This window comes from Phocoena sinus, chromosome 2 (assembly GCF_008692025.1).
Source record: "Phocoena sinus isolate mPhoSin1 chromosome 2, mPhoSin1.pri, whole genome shotgun sequence".
Taxonomy (NCBI): domain Eukaryota; kingdom Metazoa; phylum Chordata; class Mammalia; order Artiodactyla; family Phocoenidae; genus Phocoena; species Phocoena sinus.
In genome coordinates, this window is record NC_045764.1 from 72,553,622 (window position 1) to 72,579,350 (window position 25,729).

General features: G+C 41.2%; 1 protein-coding gene across 2 annotated transcripts in view; it reads right to left on the minus strand.

The window, feature by feature from the left end:
- TLN2 (talin 2) overlaps window positions 1-25,729 on the minus strand; it is a 440,641-nt gene that overhangs the window by 246,446 nt on the left and 168,466 nt on the right. For both annotated transcript variants that reach the window (XM_032622981.1, XM_032622982.1), the window contains exon 3: window positions 12,812-12,887. The gene's annotated coding sequence lies outside the window, so the exon portion shown is untranslated. The remainder of the gene's footprint in view (window positions 1-12,811; window positions 12,888-25,729) is intronic.

Genomic DNA, 25,729 nt, shown 5'->3' on the forward strand with positions numbered 1-25,729 from the left:
AGCTTTAACTTCCTAGAGTCGATTCTGTGTCTAATACAGGAGATGTGAGCAACGACAAGAAGATCATCACTTCTACTACTTTATTAAATTCGTAAAATATTAAGTATAAAACACTTAGCCACGAGGGATAAAGAAACAAACTCAATTTACTTTCATTATATTTTGATATAATATCACTTGGGCCAGGGTAATTCTTACACACCATAGTATCACACCATTCTATAAACCTGAACCTACACTGTAATTCACCTCATTCATAAACATGAGATAACTTGACCTACCTTCTAATATATTCAGCTCCTTCTTGTCTGCTTTAACCTGCAGTGACCTTTTAAAAGTTGCTCTGATAATTTCCATTATATGAAAATGCATTTTTCATTTATGTCATCTTTGATTTTCCTCCCACAAACAAAATACTGTTTTCTCAATGGTCAGTCTACAAATGTCATAGGAAAGAAGATGTACAAGACAGCTGTTACAAAAGGTTCACTGCTGAATTGGGCTCAATGTTCGGTTTCTTGACGGGGGGATGAGGGTGGGAGGAGGAAGAAGAGGCAAAGAATGAGGCAATTTTGCCCAAGTCCACATAATACGGGATGATGGGTTTGGCGCCCTCTTTGTATATAACCTGTGACAAATTACAGAGCACAGCTTTTAAAAGTAACTATAATTTCATATCAAATAATATAATGCTTCCCAAATAATATAATGCATCCACACATCCCAGTAATTCTCCAATCTCAAGTTACACTTCTACTCTCGTAGCTACCTTCCAACTACATCCACACTTGACCATCAACGGCCTCCCGGACCTGAGTTCCTTCCCTCTGACCAAGCCCTCTTTAAGTCCACCGTTGATAATCCTTTCGAGCAGGTCCTACTGTGTTTGAGAACTTCCTATGGCTCCCAAATGCCCAGAGCAAAGGTTTGCAAACTATGGCCCACAAAGAATGGCTTTTACATTTTTAAATGGTTGAAAAAAATTAAAAAAACGAAAAATGAATTATACTTCACGACACATGAAAATTGTGAAACTCAAATTTCAGTGTCCATAAATCTACTTTTATTGGAACACTCATTTATTTATGAATTGTCTATGGCTGCTTTTTGCACTCCACCAGCAGAGTTGAGTAGTTCCAGCAGAGATGGTAGCCTAAAATATTTACAGCCTAGTCCTTTACTATAAATGATTGCCAACTCCTAACCTGGGGTGTAGAAGCCATAGCTCTTGGCCTGACAATGCAGGTCATGGAAACCTGGATTTAACCGACCTTCCTAAGCCTTTTTTTCTTTATTTGAAGACATATAAATGAAGACTTTTTTTTTTTTAATTTTTGGCCATGCCGCATGGCCTGTGGGATCTTAGTTCCCCCACCGGGGATTGAACCCGGGTCAGGGCGGTGAAAGTGCCGAGTCCTGACCACTGAACCATCAGGGAATTCCCCCACAATAGCTTTTATTTAATTAATTTATTTATTTTGTTTGATGTGGACCATTTTTTAAAGTCTTTACTGAATTTGTTACAATATTGCTTTTGTTTTATGTTTTGGGTTTTTTGGCCACGAGGCATGTGGGATCTTAGCTCCCCCTGCGGATCAAACCCGCACCTCCTGCATTGGAAGGCGAAGTCTTAACCACTGGACCGCCAGGGAAGTCCCCCCAATAGCTTTTAGCCACCTTTCTCTCTCTTCTTAAAGAGAGTCAGATCATACACATTTAACTTCCATGAGGTTAAAAAAGAAAAGTCATTTAAAAAGTACCCAAAGGTATTCTCCACAGTACTGTTTGTAATAGTAAAAGATGAGAAATACCCCAATGTCCACCAGTAAGGCAGGGTGAAAAAGTTCAACCCCATCCACACAATGACGGATGGGCAGCTGTGCCAAGGGGTGAATTTCATCACTATAACCACCACAGAACAAGAGCCAGGATAGATCAAACGATCTATCTATTTATTCTTCAAATAAAACAAGGTGGAGGAAATGTGCGTTGCATACTATCATTCACCTCAGACGGGGGTGAGATATAAATATGAAAACATGCAACCATTTGATGATATATCTTCTTTTCAAGGGTACAAGGAGAAACCCTATCTTTTTCAATTGCTACATATGGTGAGGGACGGAAATAGAATGGAAAGGGGACTGAGGCAAAAGCAAACACCTCTGAATATATAACCTTATGTTATGGATGAGACTTGGAAACCTTGACCGTGTTGTGCAAAATTATCTAAATTGAAATTGAAACTTCTTAAAAGCAAAAACTAAAATGAAACCAATGAACCTAACTATGTATCCAGTTGGTGGCACAATGACAGAGAAGAGCTATTCTAAATGTCTTTAAAACACTCTGTTGTGTATGTAGCATGAGGTAAAGCAGATGAAAAAACATAGCACTATTAGTGAACTGGAAATCTGGGTGGATGAAAGAATATAGATAGAAAGTTGATAAAGCTAAGTAAAAACCCTGTATACCTGAATTTCACTTGGATGTATTAGTAAGAATTAATGAGTTTTATCTCTGTACACAAATACACACACACATATACACACATTCATCCATACCTGTTCCCTAGTTCAGCACTGAATGGATCCAGGAATAACAATAAATCCAGTAGTAATAAATATTCCTAGTTTCTACATTGTACCCTCTAAATACTTAAGGAACCAGGGCTCCTTAGAGAAGTAGTGCATCCAAGCCTGGAGTACAAAATGGATAAGACAAACCAGTAACATTTTTGTCATACCAGAAAGAACACAAAAATACAAAAGTACAAGTTATGTCAAAAGGACTTGGTAATTAGTTTCCACTGGTCAAATATGGGACAAGATGAGTATCGACAAGAATATTAAATTGAAACACATCAGCTACATTTATACTAAAAAAAAAAAAAAAAAAAAAAAAAAAACAAGCCAAGAAAAAAAGCCCTCTGTTCACTTTTAGATGCTGCTGCTAGAAAACTCATTGTTTTGAAAATAAAGGCAAAGTATCAAGCATTTAACCTGACATTCCTACATGAATGTCAGAGTAAACAAATAGTTGCGATTAAATTTCTATCTTTCTATCTATCTACCTACCTACGTATTTTTTTGGTCAAGCCACGCTGCTTATGAGATCTTAGTTCCCTGACCAGGGACTGAACCCGGGTCCCGGCAGTGAAAGTGCTAAGTCTTAACCATTAGACTGCCAGGGAATTCCCTAAATTTCTCTTTATAAAGTATTCTCGTATATAAACAAAGGAGGAATGATAGAATTGGCATATCACTATTTTGCAATCACTAATGAATTAAAAGACATAGGCAATAGTAATCAATGACCAACCGTATCCCAATAAGAGACCACCATTTACTATGTATCTCAATGAAAATACACAGCCTACCTATGATATAGTCTTGCCAAACAAAAAAAAGCCCATATATGAAGCTGACCAAAACTTGAGACTTAACAAATTATAGAAAACTCGGGGAACAGAGGAACATGTTAAATGGCAACATGGGGAAGCAATCATCAAACTCCAGACTGTGGAAATTTTACAGCATAGTTTCTCAACTTCAGCACTAATGACATTTTGAGCCAGATAATCCTTTGTTGTGAGGGGCTGTCCTGTGTACTGTAGGTTATTAGCAGCATCCTTGCCCTCTACCCACCAGATGTTAGTAGCGCCCCCCAGCTGTGACATCAAGAATTGTCTCTAGATGGTGCCAAATGAAGCCAGAAAAGGATCACGCCCACTGGAGAATCTCTGCTGTCAAGGACAAACAACACAGTTTCTTAAATAAATCACAAGGGGTGGGGCAGGGGTGGGGGGAGATGGAAGGGTAACCTATAAATTAAAAGGGGATTAGAAACATGTCAATCAATCGTAATGTATAAACCTTATTTGGATCCTGATTCAAAGAAATTTTTAAAAAAAGACAGTTGAGGCAATTTAAACATTAATTTGATATTTAATGATATTAAGGAAATATTGGTAATTTTCATGTTTTTGGTGTGATACAGTTTCATAGATTTATTTTTAAGTCCTATCTTTTAGGGACATATACTGAAATACTGACAGGAAAAAAATAAAGTGGCAAAGACGTGCTTCGAAGTAACTGGTGAGAGACAGGAGGTATATGTCATGTAAGACCAGATAAGAATTAATCATCATTGAATGAGAGTGATGGGCACATAGTTCACTATACAGTTTCTCTTCACTTTTGGATAGGTTTGGAAGTTTCCATAATAAAAAGGTATGAGTAAATCAATCTGGCAGGCAATTCCGTTCCCATTCCTCTCGGTGAGCACATAAGCCCCAGAATGACCGGGGGAGGGATGTAGGAATTTACAGTTCCCTGGGCTCATTCAGTTTCTAAATGCCTCTTGGGGTCCTATCTGGATGCTCAGAGTAATTCTATTGTTTACAACACGCCCTTAAACACAGGAGCCAACTACTTAGCTGCAAGCTCTTCCAATACTGGGAGAAAAGCCTGTGAGCTGTGTTGGACTGACCGGGCACTAGGATTCTGGTGTCTAAGGTGGCGTCTTCCCAATGGATGTTCTAGAGCAAGTTAGCCTATGAAGGATTTTTGCCTTGAATGCTGAGTGCAAAGCTGGCCCCCACGTAAGGTGTCAAATTTTACGCATCCTGGAAGGAGCCCAAGCTCTGTGAGCTGCCCGGCCCACCTCAGACTTTCATTCTAGGTGAGAGAAAATAAATTTCTATCTTGTTTAACCCACCGCAGTTTATAGTCTTTTCCACTATGTGCAGCAAAACGTACACCAATTAACCCAGAAATAAATTCTCCTTTCTCTTGGAAGCCAACTCTACCCTACGAGAGATAGCTACTTCTTTCTCTGAACTGACTCTCTTTTCCTGCACATTTGTCACAGATGCCTCTTCATTTCGTTCTTCCAGAAACCTGCAGCCCAAACAAGACAATGTCATTATACGCTCCAGGGCCAATTTTTATTTCTGTCCTTCCTAGTTCAGCGTATTGAAAGCATTTCCTCTGAATGCAAGTTTCTGTGAACAGTGACCACCAGAGAGGACGAGAGCCTCACTCCACACAGCTTGTCCCGCAGGCCTGGTTAAACTCTCCAAAGAGACAGCAAAAGGAACCGAGAATCCTGTGTGACCCAGATGCCTGGAGCCGAAAGTTGTCCTGCAGTGGGGATTGAGTCATTCTTTACTCCCCAGAGGTAAACAAACGGAAGACTGATATAACATACTTGGGGAATGTTTAGAATCAGGTAGTAAAAAAGACTTCTTAAATGTCACTTATTTCCTTCTCTTGATGAAGGGGTGGGTTCTATCCCAGTCTTCTAGAAACTACGTTTCTAGGCATGGAATAAAACTTTGACCAAGATTTCAATTGTCCCAGCAGATTTTTTCCCCAAAAAAACCACTTTCGCCCAAGTATCATTTGACTATACAACTGTGAAGATCAGCGATCTTTGTCTAATGGAAACAAAATTGTCTCATACAGATTACAACTCTGCTTAGCACTCTTTCCAACCCTGACAGTCAATCAATCGATAGAAAAATAACAAATTGCAAAGTCAGAGTTAATCACTGCAAGACGGTGGTAGGGTAATCTTGGACTGTGTATCACTATCTATTTAAATGTGGAAATTCACCTTTGGTCATCACTGCAACAAGGTAAATTTTGACCCCCATCCATTCAGTCTCGATTTCACTAAGCTCAGATATCTCCTCTATAAATAAACGAGGCACAGCTCTAAAGACATCCATTTCGTTCAATACTTATCTGGGGGCATAAATATAATAGGTCAAGATGTTTGGAGAATAAGCCTGCACTGAGTAGCCCATGTCAGTGCCATCACCTTGACCTAACAGAAGGAACAGGGAGGAACTCCATCCACAAGCCACCGACACCTCAATGGGCTATGACTAGAAAGCTGACGACCAGCTCCGTGGTTGACGGTAGACAGACTGCTGGTTCCACTGATAAGGCTTCACCTGGGGTCTGCTTAGTGAGGAAAAGCAAGCAGCCCAGAGAAGGGAGAATGCCAACACTGTGTGAGGGACCCAGCTGCCATCTATCTGGTCATTATCATAATAGTCATTCACTAAATACAGTTATACCAGAAGATTTATGAAGACCACGGCATTCTGAGAGAAAATAAAGTGTGTTCAAAGTACAACCTGATTGTCTCTCCAATCTTTCTAAAATAACTACCAAAACATACCTTTATATTAAGACAATCAAGTGCACCTGACTCACAGACATATACTTGAGGCTCTAAGAAAACCCTTAGATCAACAACCACTGTTGACAAAGCACACTTCCAGTTTACCAGCAGGATTGAGTATGAAGCCCTCTTTCTCACTCCAAATTCACAAAGAGAACGTTAAGTAGGGAAGCGCATTCCCATTTCCAGTCATTCTGCATAAGGAGCCCCTGGCCACACAATGCACCCACAAGGGTGAGGCTGGAAAGTAAAGCAGAGCTGGTTTTCCGAGAGCAGCAGGATTTTCTGGAGGGAAGACAGAGGTTTCTTGAAGAAAGCATGCAAGACATCACAGAGACAAGTCTTTTCTAACCTATAAAACTACAGCTGGCACCATGCCCCTCAGCCTGTTCCAGGACCTAAGAAGCACTTCCCAGTGGAGACCTTGGAGGTCTTTCATTCACAGTTTCAACTTCATGGTATACGAAATGTCAAGGGGAACATCTGTTTCATGGGGCTGGTGTGAGGATTTCCACAGACACCAGGCCTCTAGTACCGAGGTGCCTAACACTTCAGCTCCTCATTAGATGGTGGCTAATGACAAAGCCCAGGCTACTACTGCCCCTTCAGAGACACCAGAGCCTGAAACTACTTTTCCAAAGCAGTAACAAACTTCTCCTGGCCATCAGCACCAGCTTAGAGGCAGGCGGCACACAGAGAGATCTGTTCTGGCTGAGGAGTGGGGGTCTGTGTGAGTGAGATCTCCAAAAATAAAGTGGGTTCCCAGGAGGGATGGGAAGGCAGGGTCTTGGAAAGAAACTTGAGGCTGGATTCAAGACAGCTGGTGTCGTGTGAAAGGGAGAACCCACTCACACGCGCTCCGTGGAGGGGTCTAGGTATGAGGACGACAGGCTTAGAGAGGAAGGAATATAACCCCACCACATAATCTGGCTGCCATGGGACCAGCAGCCACCTAATTATAACAGAGTAAAGGCTGCTTCTTGGTTTAACATTCGGAATTGAGTTATAGGTAAATCATGGAAGCCCTTACTGGGATTAAAGAACAGAAGAGAATTATTACCAACTCCGAGCATATAAAATTCAAAGGTACAGCTGCCCAAAATGGAAAGGTTGGGTGGGGGAGGATGGCAGACAAGAAATAGTGCCTCTAGGAGACAGAATAAGAATAGAAGAGGCTGCATGTGTCATCCGAGGGTACAGAGGGAGGATTAAAAGCATGAATCAGACATAGGGAGGAAGGGAGATGGGGATGGTCAGAGCAAGCTAATGGCGATCACAAGACACCAAAGAACTGCTTTTAAAACTGATAAAGGGAGAAATGGTGCTGTAAGCATAATATTTATACATGTGGAAATCACAAAAAAGGCAGCAGAAATGATCCACAGGGGGGGAAAAGCGGTTGCTTCTAAGAAGTAAGGCTAGTAAGGGAAGGAAGGGAGAGTGTAATATATTTGTTCCTTTCCATTAGAAGCTTTTCTGTAGCATTTTCTATTTTTAGCCATTTGTATGCATTACTTAATTTTTTTTTTTTTTTTTTTTTTGGTTAATGAAAGATCCTCTATAAGGCCATTGTTTAGATCACAGCAGTAGGATTTTTCTCAGCTTCTACTGGGCCTGATAGTGGTATGGGGAGAAGACTGCAGCTGGCCTCACAGTGTGTTTACTTTATTTTAATCTTAGTAAAGTCATGTTTAAACTCTACAAGTGCACAAGTCATGTTACAGTTCTGGAAAGCTGTCCAATTCCGGACAGCTTGTTGTAAACGGAATAGAAAGGCTTTGATGGTCATTTTAGATCTTCAGAATATGGGGCTTCACAGCTAAAAAAAAGAGTCATTTTTCAAGACACATGTTCTATAGGCACAAGTATTCCAGAGCCTTTGAGTCCATGAAATCCAATCAATTCTTACACAGCAAAGGCTCAAATCTTGAGATCTCCAGGAGGGCTTTTTAACTTTGAAAGAAATTAACTGATGAGCATAATTAGGCAAAAAGCTTAAGAAACAGCACATTCTACAACACCCATGGATTAAATTTAATTACGAAAAACAATCTGGAAATGGTTATTGTTGTTGTTCTGAAACATTTACCGAGTACAGACTGCAGAGGGAAGGACCCCAGCACATGTCTGGAAATCCTGATCAGTGACATGTGCTAATTAGGACTCCCAGCCACTCAGGGAGCCCACAGCGGGTGGCAAGTCGCAATGCCTACAGTCGACAAAGCAGAGTAACCTAGGGAATCCAGCTAATGGAGGATGGCAGGAAGACAAAGTGCATAACAGATTACATTTTTAATGAAGAAAAAGCAAGCACAGGAACAACTTATCTTTTCTGACATCATATAACATTTAAGTTACAGATACAGAGATAACAAATAGCTATGTAGATCCTGCCTTGAATTTTACAGATTCAATACCCTCCCTAAACAACACTGGGAACTAAAAATTCCCAGAGGGCCAAAAATAATGTTTTCCATTTAAAATCGGTTTTAAAATATTTTTCTTACCAGCCTGCAGGGAAAATGGAGATAAGTTCACATTATTGGATCTATGATCAAATCTGGAATATACCATGAGTCATTAAGTTAAACACTAAACAAATCGTTTATCATATGCTCCCCTCCATCTCCTCTCCATCAGTCTCTCTCATCTCCCTAACATGCTTGCAATGCTTTAAAGCATCATGTTTATTCCTGAGAAGCATGGCTGTCTCACATTCTTAATTGCCCATCCCTACAACATCTCACCCAGTATGGTCCGGCCTTCTGAGAGGCTCAGAACGTGACTGATTGATTACACTGTTCATTTCTTTAAATTTTATTCAGACTTGGACTGGCCCAGATCCCTTAAAGCAATTCTACTTCCTCTAGTTTATGTCAAAATAAAAGTTCCTCGAGCATTTATTCATGACTTTAGGCACTTCCAGAAACGTCAACATTTCAGATCATCTCTCATATTCCTATACATTTAAGATAAATGTTTCTGTTGTTGTCATCATTGTTGTTTGATATAGCTTTTCCAAAAACAAACAAAAAGGCAGTGAAATAAATATCCCTAGGGTGGAAGCAACCCAACTGAAGCATACAAATCAGGCAGTAAATGGAGTGTTGGCAGCAAAGGCAACCATAAACAAGATGAAAAGACAGCCCTCTGAATGGGAGAAGATATTTGCAAATGAAGCAAGTGACAAAGGGTTAATCTCCAAAATTTATAAGTAGCTCATGCAGCTCAATAACAAAAAAACAAACAACCCAATCCAAAAATGGGCAGATGACCTAAATAGACATTTCTCCAAAGAAGATACACAGACTGCCAACAAACACATGAGAGGATGCTCAACATCATTAATCATTAGAGAAATACAAATCAAAACTGCAATGAGATATCATCTCACACCAGTCAGAATGGCCATCACCAAAAAATCTACAAACAATAAATGCTGGAGAGGGTGTGGAGAAAAGGCAACCCTCTTGCACTGTTGGTGGGAATGTAAATTGATACAGCCACTATGGAGAACAGTATGGAAGTTGCTTAAAAAACGAAAAATAGAACTACCGTATGACCCAGCAATCCCACTACTGGGCATATACCCCGAGAAAACCATAATTCAAAAAGAGTCATGTACCGCAATGTTCATTGCAGCTCTATTTACAACAGCCAGGACATGGAAGCAACCTAAGTGTCCATCCACAGATGAACGGATAAAGAAGATGTGGCACATATATACAATGGAGTATTACTCAGCTGTAGAAAGAAATGAAATTGAGTTATTTGTAGTGAGGTGGATGGACCTAGAGTCTGTCATACAGAGTGAAGTAAGTCAGAAAGACAAAAACAAATACCGTATGCTAATACAAATATATGGAATCTTAAAAAAAAAAAAAAAAGGTCATGAAGAACTTAGAGGCAGGACAGGAATAAAGACGCAGACCTACTAGAGAATGGACTTGAGGACGTGGGGAGGGGGAAGGGTAAGCTGGGACAAAGTGAGAGAGTAGCATGGACATATATACACTAACAAATGTAAAATAGACAGCTAGTGGGAACCTGCTGTACAGCACAGGGAGATCAGCTCGGTGCTCTGTGACCACCTAGAGGGGTGGGATAGGGAGGGTGGGAGGGAGACGCAAGAGAGAGGAGATATGGGGATGTATGTTTATGTATAGCTGATTCACTTTGTTATACAGCAGAAACTAACACACCATTGTAAAGCAATTATACTCCAATAAAGATGTTTTAAAAAAAAATACATGGAAATATGAGTAAAGAGGAAATTATACTTTGGGAATACAATATGAAATTGTGTTTTAAAAAAAAAAAGTGTTCGGTTGACAGAAGGGAAAACGACTGGTAAGTCTGTCACATTTCATTTAAGTTTCCCAGAAAACAGGAATGTTAGAACACAGGAAAGCCAGACATCACTGAGGGAGGAGTTCAAAGGACTGAACCACCATGTTGCAATCAACAAGACCATGGTTAACTTCACAGAACTTTTGAAGCAGGCAGGGTTAGGCAGGCATCTTAAACTATGTGGGACTGTTGGCTCCTCCTTCCTCACGGTATTTCACTGTCCTAATAATTCGGTCCATTATTGCCTCTGTCCTCTACCATCCTACCCTCCAACACATCCCCACACTCCAAGGAGAAGTAAACAGGAAGCATACTCATCCATTCTCTATAGACCCATGGCATAAGAATACACTTGGTATGCTGTTTTTGGATCTGAAATCTGAAATCTATGGGAAAGGTATACATCTGACGTGTTTCCTATGCACTGTGCCTCGGCCCTTTAGCTAGACTGGCCACCTAGTGCTGTCTGCAGATCCTCAAAAGACAACGTCCATGCCAAGACATCCAGAAGATTTCCAGGGCAGGACAGCTCCTTTAACTCTTTCCTATCCTGTATATATCTGATCCCACTGCCCTCAGCTCATAACTCTCGACCATGTACTTGACCCCCTACCCATCTCTGCACTCCTCACACTTGGCATTTGCAATTGTGTCCAGAGTTAGACATTCAGCCCTTCTCACCCCTAGCTCCTCAGCATCCCCACATGGCAGACAGACACTAATCTGCCAAATACCACCTGGCCAGAGGCTGCCCACAGTGGTATGAAGGGAGGATTCTGTATGTTTTTATCAGACAGCTCAACACACTGTCAAGTTTCATTTTTACACTGACTGCAAGGTGGCTCACAGCTAAATTTAACGCTCACATGGATGAGCCATTTTAATTGGGTTTTCCAGCATAACAATCCTTGTCTTTGTTTGACTTCTGACTTCTCTGTGTTCAACCATGCCAGCTGTCACAGTATTTTCTGGAAACAACCAGTGTATAACTAGAGTATATTTCTTTCCTGCTTCGAGGAATGACACAGTTTTAGAGGTAGAGGAGCCCTTATCAGTCATGCACCCAATATTTCCCAAACACCAGTCCCCAGGCCAGCGCTAGTTCATGGCTAACAGTTCAGTGGTCACCAGAGCAACAAGAGGAAGGAAATGAAGAGTTTTTCACAACGCTAAACACATACAATCGAAAGACAAATTCACGACATTCTTACATTTTAGTACTGAAATGTTTCTTCTTACGTGAAATGATGTTAGTACATGGTAGTTATTAGGCTGGCCAAAAAGTTTGTTCCGGTTTTTCTGTAAGATGTTATGGAAAAACCGGAACGAACTTTTGGCCAACATTTTTTTAAAAAAAATCTTTATGAAAAATCTAAACACAAAATAGAGAGATTACCATATAAATAGAGAACTCTCATGCACTATCCAGCTTCAACAATTACCAACTTTGTTTACGTACAGCCCAAATATGTAGTAAAAACTGGTCCTGAATGTTTTATCTCTATTGCACAAAACCTAAAAGTGTGGGAATGACATGGCTGGGCCAACCTCTTACATTTTACAGATAAGGACTTGGGAGACTGGCAGAGATTAACCTGTCCCACTTGCACAGCTGGTCAAGAACAGAACTGGTACGTCTGGTGCGCCATGATACGGTTTGGAGGGTAGGAGCATGAACCAATTCTTTTTAACCTGTCAGACTTTAACTGAGGCACAGCCAAGACCTGCAGAAGAGCGTCTTTTGTCTCTGCCCAGGGCACTTCACACACACTACTTGGGTGCAGGCAGCCACAACCAGGACAACCAGACGGGGTAAACCAATAATCTGTAACCAAAGTTTACTTCATCTCACGCTTTAGCAATTGTGTATCATCCCTGGAGAGCTCCAGGAACTACCAAATGGTTTTAGGACAAAGATTACTGGAAGTTTCTACATTAATTCCTCATCTAGCACTTCCCTCCCCACCCCCAAAATTATGAGGCAAACATATGGAATGAATGAGAATTCATGCAATAGGGTAAGAAAACAGCTGCTCGTCCCCTCGTCTAGGCCCTCCCCTCCCCCCCCCCACCAAACTACCAGGTGGAAAAAAATCACACAGCAATGGAAGTAATAACACCAGGCAGCTACACTCCTGTCTCACAGAACTGTGGTAAAAAAATCAAACAAGACAGTATGAAGTGACAATGTTTTAACGCTCTGTAAAACTTTACCAATGCAAGAGGGTGGCCAATGGATAATAAAGTATTTTTTTAAAGGACTCACCTAAATTCTCAGTTTATGTAGAGTCGATTTCCCTGAAGATATCCTGAAGCATCTGAGAAGACTTCAGCAGCGATACCTAAAACAATAATAAAAATCATCAGAATCAAGTAATGTTACACACATCAGTTTTCAAAATAAAAAAAATCTCAATCTATACATTTGGTCATTTCCCTCACACTAAGCGTGAAAGGAAATAACTCAGGAAACAATGAATTTCCGCTGCAACACATGGGCTGGGAATTTTCTTCACCAACAGGGAATTGAGGTCCCAAGACACTTATTTTGAAAACCAAAATTATGTTACAGTTGAAGCAAAACCACATTATTCTCTTCCCTGTTATAGGAATGCTTAAAGGCTTTGAATTTAAACAAAGCTGAAATATATACACCCTCCTTCCTGCCCCCACCTATATTTAAAACAAAAATCACTGGCACTGCACTCTGATTCCTTCTAAAAATCAGCATCCATGAGCTCTTGTCTTATTCACTTTTTTCCTCCTTAGTTGCTATAACCCATCAGTGAAGTGGTCCCTTCTTGTTTCAACTGTTCCCATCTCGTTCACAGTTTTCTGAGGCACTGATAACTAAGCATGTAGCAGCTTATTCATGAAAACCCAATTTGAAGCAGAGAAGCACCATAATTGCAGAAGCAAACAAAATGGGCCAGCCACAACTAAACAATGGTCTAACAGCATATATATGAACCAATGAAACAATAAACACACAGCTGTAGAACCAAGTATTCATAGGAAACAGACCAAGTACATGTAATCTAATCTGGGTAGGTATGTGAGACTAGTTAATAAATGATGATGGTTAGCTATTTAGGAGGAGGGAAAAATCTAGCACTCTCTCTCTACTTAAAGAGAATAAACTCAGAATAGAATCAAATGAGTACTAGAAAAATATACAGATGAATAGTTTTATAATACAGAAATAGGAAAGGCCTTTTTAAACATGACATCAAAATGTGAAACTCAAGGACTGAGACATTTGGCTGACAACATTTTTAAAATCTCAAATACATGGAAGGCAAAAACAAATCAAAAATAAAGAACAAACAAATCTAGACACTTTGGTCAAAAGATAAAATAAGAAACTAAGTAGAATATTCATACAAGAGACATATGAAAGGTTGCTATCCTTATGCGAAAATGTCTTAAAAGTGAGTAAGGGGCTTCCCTGGTGGTGCAGTGGTTGAGAGTCCACCTGCCGATGCAGGGGACACGGGTTCGTGCCCCGGTCTGGGAAGATCCCACATGCCGCGGAGCAGCTGGGCCCGTAAGCCATGGCCGCTGAGCCTGCGCGTCCGGAGCCTGTGCTCCGCAACAGGAGAGGCCACAACAGTGAGAGGCCCGTGTACCGCAAAAAAAAAAAAAAAAAAGTGAGTAAGGAAATTAATACTCCACCTCAAAACAGACAAAGCAAATTAATGAACTTCCCACGAGAATAGAATAGTAATAAACATATGAAAAGATACTCAACTATACTAACAATGGAAAAATACAACTTTAGAAAACCTAGCTCTTATTTTTTACCTATCAGGTTGGTAACAATGCCCAGACTGACAGTAGCTGTTGTTATGGGCTTAGCTCGTGATGTAGCCTCTTTGGCAACTATGTCAGCATGTAAAATGCCACACACTGTGATACGGCAATTCTTCTCTAAGAATTTACTCAAAGTAGATTATTGTGAAAGTGGAAAAATGGATAGACATAGCATGTTTATAATCATTGGGGGCAGGGAGTGGGGAGTAAATATCCTAAAGGTCCACAAATAGATGAGGTCAAGTAAACAAGTTTTTATTAATATATACTGATATGAGAATATCATACCAGTGAGTAAAACAGGTAAATGAATAAAACAGGTAAATGACCACACAAAGTAGGATATCATTTCTGCGCGTGCACGTCTGTTGCTGGATGTCCTTATACATGCCTAGAAGGATGTTTGCTAAGATAGTTATGGTTGCCCCTGGCTATCCAAATTTAAAAAATTTTTTGCTTTTCTTGTACTGTTTGAATTTCATATAACGAGCAAGAATTATTTTTCCAAAGAACACAGTGGAGCTGCTTTTTAATCTCATGCTGGAGTATAAAGTAACACACTGCATGGATTTCTACTTCCCTTCTGTCACCTTCTCTCTCCTCCTTTAGTGACATTTGTGTCACACGTGTGCTCGCTGTGAACACTGATTAGAGAGTTCCCTTCCTCCTCTCTGGTTCCTGTTCATTCCTGAGGGCCACTTTGTCCTTGCCTTTAAGTTCCTAAGACACACCTGTATCCTTATTATAAATCTCTCTTTTTTTTTTTTTACTTAAGCTAGCTCAAGTGAGTTTGTTATTTGTGACCAAAGGCACACCATGTAATACAGTGTTGCTTTTTATTTTCCACCTTCTCAATCATCCCATTCCATCTGAAAACACAACAGTAAATCTTGTAATCACATGAATGAAGATTTATCGTATATAATGTCATGTATTATTTATGACCTACAGCCGAAGGAACTGAAGCAAGCAGCTCAGAACTAGTACAACGAAGGCAAGAGCAGGACTTCAAGAGGCAGGGGGGTTTGTTCCTGACTTATATGAGAACTGATGAAAAGACTATTTGAATAAGAATAAAAACAAAGGGGACATATTTGTCCAGATGGGCCACTTCTATGGTAAAAATAGTCTCCATTATCAAGTTTTAACCACTTTGCAGATTTATTTTTATTGGGTTATATTTCTATATGAAGAGCTTTTTTTATTCTACTTAAGACTTGAAAATATAGAAATGTATTCCCATAATAGGCCCATTATGTTCAATTTATCTCCAGCAAACAAATTTACTTTTCTCCTTGCCCTATTTTTAAAGGTTCAGAAGTTCCATATAATACATGAATCCTCATAATACCATAATTACAAACCTGGCTAAAAAGCCACAAATATACAAATTCCTTTTAGAGGTGTGCTGGATGTCAAATACAAATCTAATTAATCTCCCTTCATCTCCTGAAGGCTCCTTCTCCCCCCAAAAAATTTCCCTAGAAGGTAGAAAGAGGACAAAAACCACTATCCAGTTTTAAAGATGAACAATCTAATAACTAAGTATCTGTGCCTCCAGGGCATAACTCAAACCCACAGGCCACCCAGTGCCAGCTGCTGGCCTCTGTTCTGAGCCCTCCTCAGGGCAGGGGCACACCTTTCTAAATAGATAGAAAGGGGAGCCAGGTAAATCCACATTTGAGGCTGAGATGCATTAGGATTTATGACACCGAAATCTGCATTTAAGGGAAGCAACAGCACAGTGGTTTAAAGTAAAGTGATTGATCCTGGTTCTGTCATTTATTAGCTGTTTGGCCTCGGTGTGCCTCAGTTTCTTCCTCTGTAGTAACGCCCAGAATAAGGGCCGTTGTGAGGATTAAAGGTTGTAATACATCTAAAGCAATGAGTAATGCTCAAGAGTCAAACATGGTCTTGCTGAGCGCCAGCTCAGCAGGAGCTGTGATGGTAACTGCCCCCAGGTAGAAACTCATAGCTGCCTGATCAGAGAGCAAGGTCCCTAGAGAAGCCTGGAACAGAATATGTCTCTATGTAGGACACTTACCTATTCAAAATGCTTATTTTGAATAAGACATGAATAAGACCCTTCCAATTAAATAGAAACTTATTTTAAAAGTACCAGGAGCCTGTTATTTCAAGGAACATTGCCTTCAAGCAGCCTCCTCCTATGATAAATCACTTGGCAGCTCCCACGTTCTACTTCTTCTGGAGTATTTTGAGAGGCATATGTAGATGTGACCAAAAAGCAGTAAAAGTTGCTGGCTCAAATGCTTGCCACCAATAGCAGGACTTAACTGTTTTTGCATCCTGGACCACTTCCTACTTCCTTGAGGAAGCTTACACACACCTCTCCAAGTCCCAGGTCACTCGTCACCAGAGCAGAGATAGTAATACTCAGATAATTCAGATGGAGAAATGAAATTAAAATGGATGGGTGAAGTTCCTAACACAGTGCCTGGAGCCCAGTAAGTGTCCAATAAATGGTACATCTTTAATTGATTATCATCTGAACAGCATTAAAGAAGCAAAACACATTAAGTAATCTGAGAGAGACTCTACACGGCAATTTTTCACCATGAGAGCTTTACGGGCTCTTTGTTTTCCACGTCTCCCTTGACACGAAATCCCCACAGGAAGGCGGGGCCACGTTGGAGGGGATGTAAGGAGGCAAGGGGATCTCAAGCCATGAAGGGCCTGCACAATGCATATGGCTGAAATCGCACTATGTGGTCAGACCCCAAGCAGCCAAGAACACATCTGTCCTAAGATTTCATTAAAAGATGGATAGCAGGGCTTCCCTGGTGGCGCAGTGGTTGAGAGTCCGCCTGCCGATGCAGCGGACGCGGGTTCGTGCCCCGGTCCGGGAACATCCCACATGGGAGCGAGCGGCTGGGCCCGTGAGCCATGGCCGCTGAGCCTGCGCGTCCGGAGCCTGTGCTTCGCAACGGGAGAGGCCACAGCAGTGAGAGGCCCGCGTACCCCCAAAAAAAAAAAAAAAAAAAAAAAAAAAAAGATGGATAACAGTGTAACATGACGCTCAAACTTTGTCCGGTACCATCTACACGAGCATAAACAACAGAAGATGGGCCTGTATGGGCAACCATCCCAAGTGCTTTAATAGGGTAAGACCAAACAAAGCAGCAGGAAATCCACTAGATTTTAGCCAAACATGAGCAGAATATACTACTCTTAGCTTGAAGTCATCACTAACATTTGACACATTTATTACTAATAGTTCAAAAACAAAATCCAAGAAGAAAGAAACCAAGTAATTTTTCAGTAGCCATAAAATAGAGACAGGAAGAGCCAAAGAGAGAAAGAGGACGAATTGTGAAAACAAAATTCTTCCAACTTCTACCACTTGGCAAGGATTATTCTTTTCTTCTCTGAAACCCCGAGAACATTTTCACTGAAAGCACAGCTCAATGATTAGAGTCCAGCTCTACTGTGTCAGAAGGTATCTGCCTCCAGGGGGAAATGTCCAATTCTCTTTTCATGGCTTCCCCTGGCTGACTTTCCGCTAGAGGCTGGGTCCTGGGGTCAAAGGAAACTCAGTAAAGCCAAGCTATAAGCACCAATGCCCAAGACCTTCAGAGATGAGGAATGATACATGGCCTTCTCCTCTGCAGGCAGAAAGGCTCCAGAAATCCGTCTGTATGCCTCTAAAAGCAGCATTCCAGCAAACTAAAAACTAAGAGGTGTTACATGCAAAAAAAAAGTTCTTAATATAAATGTGTGAAATGCTGGTTTAAACCAAATTAAGGAGTTCTGCTAATGCAGAACAATTTGGACACTTTAATGTGCTAATGTGGATTATAAATAAGTGGCCCCAACCTTATTTGTACACAGATCCCTTTACCTTTGTGGTCTACGTCTTGGTACAAGTGCCCAGGCAACAGTTTGGAAAATAATGTTAAAATTAGTTCTTTTATGCAAATGACTATTGAAGGCTCACTCTGCCCCACCACACTGGCAATGACATGACCAGGCACCACTCCCCTAAAGATTAGTTCACAGTGCAAACGATATTAATGCAAAGTAGTGAGAAACTCGTGTTTACTAGGAGGGCTAGGGAAGTGCTCTAATTACACTGCTTTACCTCCTTCAGTCTTTAGATGCTTTTCACAACTGGACAACTTGAGAGATGCCCTGAATTCCCTGTGGTTCTACAATTCACTGTTCCCCTTCTCTCACTTATATGTATGTGTCTTTATGTAAAAGTATCAATAAAACTAAATTAGTAACGCGAGTAGCTAGAATGTAAGCTTCACAAGAACAGGGACTCTCCCTGGTCCATAGCTATTCCCCCAGCCCTTGAATAGCGCAGGTACAAGGATGTCCCACAAACATGTGACTATCTGAATAAAGTAATGAATAAATAAGCTTACATAAGTGTATCATTAACTCATTTTACAAACTGGCCAAAAGACACACTCTACAGCTTTATGTTAAACTGACTTTGAAATGCTCACTCTCAAACAATTTCCTATTTCTTTTTTCTCAAAAAGTGTGTTTTGCCCATTTTATTCCCACGATTATCTCCCATCCTTTGCAAACGCCCCCCACCCCACACACACACCCAAAAAGGGATATTTTCCTTTGACTTTGGGTTAGAAGGAACTTCAATGTTATGAACTTAACGTTTAAAATAACCCTGAGATGTTGCAACATCTTCAAATGAACACATAAAAATTTAAACGGGGCTTCCCTGATGTCGCAGTGGTTGTGAGTCCACCTGACAATGCAGGGGACACGGGCTCGTGCCCCGGTCCAGAAAGATACCACATGACGCGGAGTAGCTGGGCCCATGAGCCGTGGCCGCTGGGCCTGCGCGTCCGGAGCCTGTGCTCCGCAACGGGAAGAGGCCACAACAGTGAGAGGCCGGCGTACCGGCAAAAAAAAAAAAAAAAAATTTAAACGTTTTCGCTAAACCCAATTCACTATGACAAAATGAGACAAGGCCTTTTAAAAAAGCTTTAACAACTGTGTTTTTTTTTTAAGGGGACGAAGAGGAAAGAGCAGGAAAGGAGTGTTTCAGTTCCTCCTTGGTCATTCACAAAATTATTGGTAAACTGACTAGACCCTTCCCACCCCCATTCCTCCTACAAAGCTGTTAATGCCAGGGTGCTCCGATCTAGTAATTCCCAACTTCCAGCTGGGCTATAGTCCCATCTCTTGCAGCAGCCTTGCCCAGGGCCACCTGCGGGCCAGCCCTCCTCCACCCCAGAATAACCATCCAGGACAGTCATTTGAGTCTGTCCTCAGCTCCCCAATTGCAGGAATCTCTGAGGCCCACTTCCTCACCCGCCCGCCTCACGTTTCCTGGGAATCAGTGCCCCAGCACCACTGAGCCCATGCTGCTCCTGGAACCCTGCACCCTCTGCACTGCTTCCTCTGCAGTGGTCTTTGACCTCCTGTCTTCCACGCTTACGATGGCCTCCCCACACCCCTATTCACCTGGCGCCCCATCAAGTTCTACCTACTCCGGGGAGGCTTCACGGACCACATCTTTATTTCAACTTAATATGGTAAATGTAAAAACAATCTATTTACGTGTCTATAGTCCCACACTAGACTGTGAGCTCCCAGAGGGCAGGAGCTATGGCTCCCCGCAGAGTTCTTGCCTCAGATCAGAGCTCAGTTCGTAATACCCATTACATGCTCAGTAGGTATCTGAAGAATTAATGAACATATGTTGTATGATTAATAACTTTGAGACACCAGGGATGAGAGTAGGGGACTTTAAGAGGCTGGGGTACAACAGCAGGGTCAGGGTGGAGTCAGGGGTTTGTGTGTGTATGTGTGTACACGCACACCCGCAGTGAAGAGAAGGGGCTGCCTCACTCCATAAGCTTTCCTTCCTGGTTCTTCAAGGTCAAGGTTGCAGTTAAAACCCCACCCCCACCCCCACCCCCACCCCACCCCCACCCCCACCCCTGCTTTTCCTCTTTTAGTCCCAGGGATTGGCCAATGACTCACTCTCCTGCCACAAACATAGTGTCTTTGAGTCAGCATCTCTCATGTTTGGCTTGGTGTCAATGAAGGAACTACACCATTTCATAATTATGCCTTTTTTCCCATCCCGAAGCAAACAAAGGCTTTGAGGTTTAACGATTAGAGAACGGTATAAGAAGGTGCCCGCTCCTGTAAACTATTCCCATCCTAACCCCTAAAGACCATCTCTTATGCTCACTTCAGCTTGGAACCCTGTGGGAGAGCACAGAGTCACACAGGCACCAACACTGCAACCTGATGCACACGGAGAGGCAAGTGTTATTCATCAACCAGCAGAGCGTTTCTTTTAGGAGATGATGGTGAGAGGCCTGCAGCAAAGAGAGCAAAAAGATTCACCCATACAGCAGAATATCGTTCAGCACTAAAAAGGAAAGAGCTCTCGAGCCATGAAAAGACATCAAGGAACATTAAATGCGTATTATGAGTGAAAAGTCAATCTGAAAAGGCTACGTCCTGCATGATTCCAACCAAACGACACCGTAGAAAAGGCAAAACTATGGAGACAGTAAAAAAGATCAGTGGTGGCTAGGGTTGGGGAGGAAAGAGGGATGCATAGGTGGACCACCGAGGATTTTTAGGGCAGTGGAACTACTCTGTGTTATACTCAATGGTGGACACATGTCATTTTACATTTGTCGAAGCTGATAGAACATACAATACCAAGAGTGAACCCTAATGCAAAGTATGAACCTTGGGTGATTATGATGTGTCAATATAGGTTCATCAATTGTAAAAAATATACCCTCTAGTAAGGGGTGTTGATAATGGGGGAGACCGTGTACGCGTGTGAACAGTGGGTATGTGGGAACTGCTTACTGTCTGCCTGAGTTTGCTGTGAACCTAGAAGTACTCTAAAAATATAAAGTCTATGAAAGTAGAAATAAAATGAGCAAGAAGAAGAGGGTGAGGTAGGGTATCACAAATTCCCCCCAGGCACTGAAGCCAGGGACACTCCTATGGCAGAGCCTGGGGAGAGGTTTAGAGTGAGACAAGGTGGGCTTGGCGCATAGAAGCAGTGATGGAGGATCTGGGTTCCACTGGCCAGCTGGACATCACCTGCACGTAGCAGAGGCTGCTATGTGAACCAGGGCTGTCCTACACAGCGCTCCAACCTGCTAGAAGATGACCCTGAGAAAAGCATCCTCTCCCACTCTTATTCTCACTGCCACCTCAACCTTTAATTTGAGGGCTACTCTTCCAACACTAGCTCCTCAAGCACTTCTTCTGTACTGAAATCATTCAACTGAAGAACACAAAGAATACTACTTCTTCAAGTAAGTTAACCATCTAATTTCCCATGCCAGTGAAAAACCCATCAACTACCATGGAATATCCCAGGGCTGCCGCCAGGAGAAGGGATGGCCTTCTATATAGGAGACATGTTAACTCCTATGAACTCCCATAACGGCTCATTCCTCCAGCCCTCAAAGCCTGGTTGCCCAGGTGCGCTGAGCCAACATATGACACCATGAAAGTGACAGGGAAGTGCAAAGTGGAATTTTATCAGCTTGTGAACTTAAATAGGTATTACAGACAATAAGATGGGGCCTTTCGGGAGGATGATTGGCTAATCAAGAACAAGTTAGCTACTCACGTATACATAATGTGGAATTAGGGACACACTGTTTTATAAATAAGAACTTGTCATCCCTTGGCTCTGATTAGTAGCTACTGTAATCCCTCAAAATTCATCCTTCCAAAGTAATATTGCTGCCCTCATATCTCTTACTATGTGCGATCTGGTCTTCATGAATGGCCACCTGATACATTTTTCCAAAAGGCTAAACCCGTCCAATCCTTGCTCCACTGGCCAAAAGATCCTCCTTTACATATTCGTTTTGGTACATTTCATTCAAAACCAAATACCCCAAAACAAACAGTTCTTTTGTCACTGAAATTTCTTCCTCCTCGTAGAACATTTTGAAAACTAATCCTCCTGAACCATATGTGTCCTCCTTCCTGTCCCTGATCTGTCATTCCAAGTTCCCCCTTTCCCAAGCAGCCTCCCTTCCCACGTGGTTTCCCATACTCTTGCTGTCCTCTCAGTTTTCATGGGTCTTGGAAGCCCTCTCTGCATAATCTCGCAATTCATTATATTGTATTCCTTCTAATTCTGGTTCCACAAGGCTCTACAACTCCAATAGATAAGATACCCTCAAGTAGCCAGCATGGAGACTGGTGCCGAGTCACCCAAGGCCAGTGGCATCCTGGTTCCCTTTCACTCATGCCGAGTGCATATGGGCAGTGGGGGTCTCCAAAGCCTCACTTGACTCCTCTGTGAAAGGCAGAAGGGGAAACCTCCTTCACAAGCCAACCAAAGGACCACATAAGCATAAGGCCTGGGGTAAAAACACGCCTGCAGCCAACACTGACTTTCTTCTCCTCCAGGTGTGTGATCTCTGGGCTCTGGAACTAGAATAAAATCTCTCTAAGGGCAAGATCAGGACTCGCACCTTTCCTGTATTTCTTCAAGGCATTTTCACACAAGGGAATGTCCAGTAGATGGTTTTCAAGTGATGTTTTCGAGTTAATGGTCATTATTTTTGGATAATAGAATTTCAGAGTTTTCTTTACAACCTCATACACCATCTAAAAACCTAAAGCTTTCTATTAAAAATTTCAAATAGCTAATAAAGAGAATAATGAACCCCTAACTACTCACCACTCAGCTCCAACAATTATCAATTCATAGTCACTCTCATTTCATCCAAACCCCCTCTTACTTCCTTGTGCAAATCTCCCTCACTGGAGATTATTTTGAAGCAATACCAGCTATCATCCCATTTCAATGTAAGTATTTTATAAAACTAGAATTTTTAAATAAGAATGCTTAATAAAGCTATTTTAGACTTAGATAGACTTAGAAAAAATAAAAAATCTAGGCTTATCCAATAACATTACGGCCATCTCGTTCCCTCTGTCCCCACTGCACAGAGTAAGATATAGATGACCCAAGATAGACTCAGCAGGCCTGAGTTATGACTCTTGGCAGCACAGAGCTGTCTGGGTGACTGTGGGCAGGACAGCCCCAGAGCCCCTCCCACTAGACCTCTGTTCCCAAGGAGGGAAATCAGAACGTGAGGGATCTGATGCTCACACGCCCACCTGCTTGGGCACAGCTAGGACTTTCTACTTCCCTTTTCCGTTTTTCTGTTATGCCCAGCACCAGCCTCACTTCCTGGAGGTAACCTAGCCTCTACTTGCCCTTTGCCAAAAAACACAATTAGTAAGGTATACAGTATTCAGATAGCCAAGTCTTCTCCAGGAACAAGAGAAGAGATTAAAAAGAAGAAATCACTCCATTATCTGTTTTTAATTCAATCTCTCAAATAAAAAACAAAAAATATAAAGCAGTATCCTGCTTGACTTCTATCCTGGTCTCTGCCCTTATAAAACAAGTAAAAGCAATTCTCAGGCTCCCTCCCTACCCTTGGGTGAGATTAACCAGCCTTGTCCACAGAAATGACCTGCGAGAAAAACCCCTGAATGCAGGTAGCCAGAGGCCTTTGGAGAAGGGATGACTCCCCAGAGGGTCCACTGCTGTCCCCTCTAAGGTAACTGTGAAATCATTTGAAATTATTTTGGACCAAATCGTAATTGAAATATAAAACTACTCACATAATCGTGCCAATTATCTACCTCACTGTGGACTTTTTGTTTCTCTCTACCTATCATAGCTACAAGCCATATGTGACCAGTGAGCACTTGATATGTGGCTAATCCAAATCGAGACCTGCAATGAGTATAAAGTCCACCGATTTTGAAGGCAAAAAGAATATAAAATACCCGATTAACAAATTCTATACTGTATTTTGAAATGTTAACATTTCATATGTACTGGGTTCGATAAAACATTAAAATTAATTTCACCTTTTTTAATGTCGCTACAGAAGAATTTAAAATTACGTGTCTCACATTGTATTTCTAGTTGCAGTGCTTCTCTAGATTTGAATTCCTTTTCACAACAGCATGAATAGGTTTCATGTCAACCTACCATAACTGGTGTTATTTGAATACAATCCTAAAGCTAAAATTAATTCACTTGGACTTCTCTTTTGAATTAGTTTGTGTATTTCCCCTAATGGTTCCTGCCAATTCCCATTAAGATTTAAATATTTAAGTGTTCCAGTAATACAATCACAGCTACCTTGAGCATAGAATATCACGTAATCACCAGATAGACCCCATCAGACTGGGAGTCAAAACATTGTAATGCTGTGCTATTTAAAAAGCAATTCCCAATCCCTATTTTTTATCTCACAATCAGAATATAACATTTCTTCTGGCTGTTATGACCTTGGGTATTAGAATTTCACTCTATGCAGCTGAGAAAATATTCAAACCCATATTTCTACTATAAGACAAAGGAGGGCTGGGCATTCTCCATAAAGGAGAAGGAGGAAAGCCATTTACCTGCCTTCTATTGGTTTCCAATGGATGAAATAATGAACATCTGATTATGTTCATTCAGATGGGGGTTGAACACTGTTGTTTTTTTTTAAGGAAAGTCAAACAAACATTCCACCTGACCTCTGAATGTCAGTAGACTTTAAAGTTCTTCCCAGCTGTGTTTCTTTGTGATCAGCAGAGATCAGAATAAGTTGGAGTGATTTGGTTAAAAATAATAATAATAAAAATAAAAGTGACTCCATGGAAATTGATGAATTAAGTACAACCTCCATCGTCTAGCCCAGTGCTATCCACAGGGTGGTCTGTCCACAACTAGTTTGTGACTGGTCTGCAATAACACAAGTATAGTAACTGAGAGTAAACATTTGGAAATTTCGATAGCAATCTGACAAAGTATTTATGTTGCTTGAATGTAATAAAAATAAAAGCGCTTATAGTTTATATGTCTTTTTCAAATATTTCCTCTTTTTTGTATTTTTTTATTGATAAACAAAAGCAGGTCAGCCCAAAACAAATTGTAAATTAAATTACTAATGGTTCCTTTCAGAAACAATACCCTAAACCAACTCACCGGAATCCTCCATTTTCTGGTCATCTCATTCTACATCTGTAGGAGTTGGAAGGCAGAAGGTAATAAAGGGGAAAGGGAGCTGAAACTACCTTCTTAGGGAGGAAAAACCACCACTTAGGAGAGGGTGAGTAAAGCACAACTATGTCCATGACATAGCTAGGATTAGGGTCTATAACACTATAATATTTTTACCACTGCAATTACAATTACAATTACAATGCCGCATTTCTTCAATTATAAAATGCCATGGATTATAAATCACACTGTGATATAATATGCAAGTGATGGGTCCTGACTTAATATTAAATTATAAACAAACTAAAGTTCACATGTGGAATGATTACACCTCAACTGAACAAAAATGTCAAGTGTTCA